Below are 3,575 nucleotides of genomic sequence, written 5' to 3'. Positions count from 1 at the left end.
CAGCCCGTTTCCTTCACCTCTCCTCATCGCCAGGGACATCATCCTCCACAGTGGCGCTGCCACTCGGCTCCCTGCAGAGACATTATCGCCATCAGAGGTGTATTCAGACCGAGAGAGGCAGCTAGGGGAAGCGAGAGAGAGAGAGAGAGAGACAGAGAAAGAGAGAGGCAAACGAAAGAAACCCCAGCACGCGACCATTAACTTTTAACCGGGAGTAGGTCCGCTACGACCCCTTCACAAACCTACCCCTTCTCCATGCCCCCTCCCCCCTCCTTACCGCCGTCACGGACGTCTCTTCCTCGAGCGAAAATCTCCTTCCGCAAAAATCCCGAGCAAATCCATTAACACGAGAAACAAATGACGACTGCGATGCAGCGGATCGTGTCAACGGGTAATTTAGCCTTGTCACAGTCGTTAGAGAAAGAATTAATGTCTCTTCGCCCGCGTCCTTTTTATCTTTCTTTAGCCGGCTTCTGAGCCCCCCCCCCCCCTCCCCTCTCGCGTTCCGCCTTTAGCTGGTTCCGCTCCATTTACGAGTCCGACTAATCTGTTTCATCCGCGCTGGGGTGATTGCGACAGGAAAGGGGTGACGCCATACGTCGGATGCTTTTAATGGAGACATTAAAAAAAAAAGTAGGGGGGAAAAGAGCAAAGCGCCGCGCTGCGCCAACTTTTACGGCCCAGTTTTCGACGGTAATGGTCTTTGGGGAGCGGCGCGTATGAAATTTAAAAATCTAATAATAAGGTATTCGGAGTGGTGCTAGTGAAGTGTAGGAAGCTTCGTTGCAGAAGCAGGATTGACATGGTGGTATAACAATTTAGTCGAGGTTGGCTGATTTTAAGGGTGAGGAATGGGGAGGGGAATGGGCGATTCTGCTGCAGAAGCGCCGTTTGCAATCCACGACGCTCGTATCTTGCCACGGCAACACACCGAGCCCGTCAAGGGAGGCCGATCGGCTAGTAGCCAGGGCAAACGTCCTTGGGACATCTAATACACTCCTGGAAATGGAAAAAAGAACACATTGACACCGGTGTGTCAGACCCACCATACTTGCTCCGGACACTGCTGTACAAGCAATGATCACACGCACGGCACAGCGGACACACCAGGAACCGCGGTGTTGGCCGTCGAATGGCGCTAGCTGCACAGCATTTGTGCACCGCCGCCGTCAGTGTCAGCCAGTTGGTCGTGGCATACGGAGCTCCATCGCAGTCTTTAACACTGGTAGCATGCCGCGACAGCGTGGACGTGAACCGTATGTGCAGTTGACGGACTTTGAGCGAGCGCGTGTAGTGGGCATGCGGGAGGCCGGGTGGACGTACCGCCGAATTGCTCAACACGTGGGGCGTGAGGTCTCCACAGTACATCGATGTTGTCGCCAGTGGTCGGCGGAAGGTGCACGTGCCCGTCGACCTGGGACCGGACCGCAGCGACGCACGGATGCACGCCAAGACCGTAGGATCCTACGCAGTGTCGCAGGGGACCGCACCGCCACTTCCCAGCAAATTAGGGACACTGTTGCTCCTGGGGTATCGGCGAGGACCATTCGCAACCGTCTCCATGAAGCTGGGCTACGGTCCCGCACACCGTTAGGCCGTCTTCCGCTCACGCCCCAACATAGTGCAGCCCGCCTCCAGTGGTGTCGCGACAGGCGTGAATGGAGGGACGAATGGAGACGTGTCGTCTTCAGCGATGAGTCGCTTCTGCCTTGGTACCAATGATGGTCGTATGCGTGTTTGGTGCCGTGCAGGTGAGCGCCACAATCAGGACTGCATACGACCGAGGCACACAGGGCCAACACCCGGCATCATGGTGTGGGGAGCGATCTCCTACACTGGCCGTACACCTCTGGTGATCGTCGAGGGGACACTGAATAGTGCACGGTACATCCAAACCGTCATCGAACCCATCGTTCTACCATTCCTAGACCGGCAAGGGAACTTGCTGTTCCAACAGGACAATGCACGTCCGCATGTATCCCGTGCCACCCAACGTGCTCTAGAAGGTGTAAGTCAACTACCCTGGCCAGCAAGATCTCCGGATCTGTCCCCCATTGAGCATGTTTGGGACTGGATGAAGCGTCGTCTCACGCGGTCTGCACGTCCAGCACGAACGCTGGTCCAACTGAGGCGCCAGGTGGAAATGGCATGGCAAGCTGTTCCACAGGACTACATCCAGCATCTCTACGGTCGTCTCCATGGGGGAATAGCAGCCTGCATTGCTGCGAAAGGTGGATATACACTGTACTAGTGCCGACATTGTGCTTGCTCTGTTGCCTGTGTCTATGTGCCTGTGGTTCTGTCAGTGTGATCATGTGATGTATCTGACCCCAGGAATGTGTCAATAAAGGTTCCCCTTCCTGGGACAATGAATTCACGGTGTTCTTATTTCAATTTCCAGGAGTGTAGATCAGTTACTGATCCATGTACGTCGGCGACCAACTAGCTCCAACCACGTCGCCTCCGGCACTCAGTTACCTACAGGTGACCCTGTGGCAGTTAGCTCTTTCTGCACTGTACCCTGAAATACCGCAGTTGACAAGGAAGGCAGATACGGCTGCAGCCTACTTCCCATGTTATTGAATCCGTACATTGCGTAAGCTTTGAAGGGAACCTAGAAGTGAGGGAATTAAAGTTTAGGAAGAAGAAATAAGGGTAACGGCCTTGCCGCAGCGGATACACCGGTTCCCTTCAGATCACCGAAGTTAAACGCTGTCGGGCGTGCCGGAACTTGGATGGGTCACCATCCGAGCCACCATGCGCTGTTGCCATTTTTCGAGATGCACTCAGCATCATGATAACGACCGGGAGAGCGGTGTGCTGACCACATGTCCCTCCTAGCTGCATCCTCACCTGAGGATGACACGGCGGTCGGATGGTCCCGATGGGTCACTTGTGTCCTGAAGACGGAGTGCAAGAAGAAATAAAATCTTTTATGTTGTGGATAATACTGTAATTCCCTCAGAAGACTTGAAAGGCCAGTTGAAAGGGATGGACAGTGTCTTGAGATGAGGTCATCAACGAAAGTAAAACAAGGATAATGGAATACAGTCGAATTAAGTCAGGCGATGTTGGGGGAAGTAGTTTAGGAAATGTGAAACTACAGTACTAGATGAGTTTTACTATTTGGTTAGCAAAATAACGGATGCTGCTGAAGCAGAGAGGATGCAAAATACAGGTAGGCAATATCAAGAAAAGCATTTTAAAAAAGTGGAATTTGTTAAGATCTTATATCCGTTTAAGTGTTAAGAAGATGCTTAAAAAAACACAGCATTATTGCCGGCGGGTAACGAGAAACCAGTTGCTATCGCAATTTTCACAATTTCTCTGGCCCAAGTTTCTAAGTGTGGGGAAGATCCTGTTAGCATGGTTTGCTCCTTTTCACTCTCTATCCTCCTGTTGTGTTTTATCGTATTTGTGCTGCCTTACCACAGTTCTTCTTTAGGGATCGGCATGCCCTGTTCCCGAGTGGTCTGCCTATGGTTCACAGAGGTACGCCAAGCCATCTGCCGACAAACAGCTAATGTACAGTATTTTGTACAAATAGCCCATACAGCTCGGCACTGTTCACACTG

At 52.4% G+C, this 3,575-nt stretch overlaps 1 pseudogene; it reads left to right on the top strand.

Annotated features, from left to right (window-relative positions):
• Positions 1–2,654: 2,654 nt before the first annotated feature.
• On the top strand, positions 2,655–2,771 carry LOC126282587 (5S ribosomal RNA; annotated as a pseudogene).
• The last annotated feature ends 804 nt before the right edge of the window (positions 2,772–3,575 follow it).

Source organism: Schistocerca gregaria, chromosome 7 (genome assembly GCF_023897955.1).
Source record: "Schistocerca gregaria isolate iqSchGreg1 chromosome 7, iqSchGreg1.2, whole genome shotgun sequence".
In the NCBI taxonomy this organism is placed as follows: Eukaryota; Metazoa; Arthropoda; class Insecta; order Orthoptera; family Acrididae; genus Schistocerca; species Schistocerca gregaria.
This window is presented reverse-complemented; position numbering and strand designations above follow the sequence as displayed.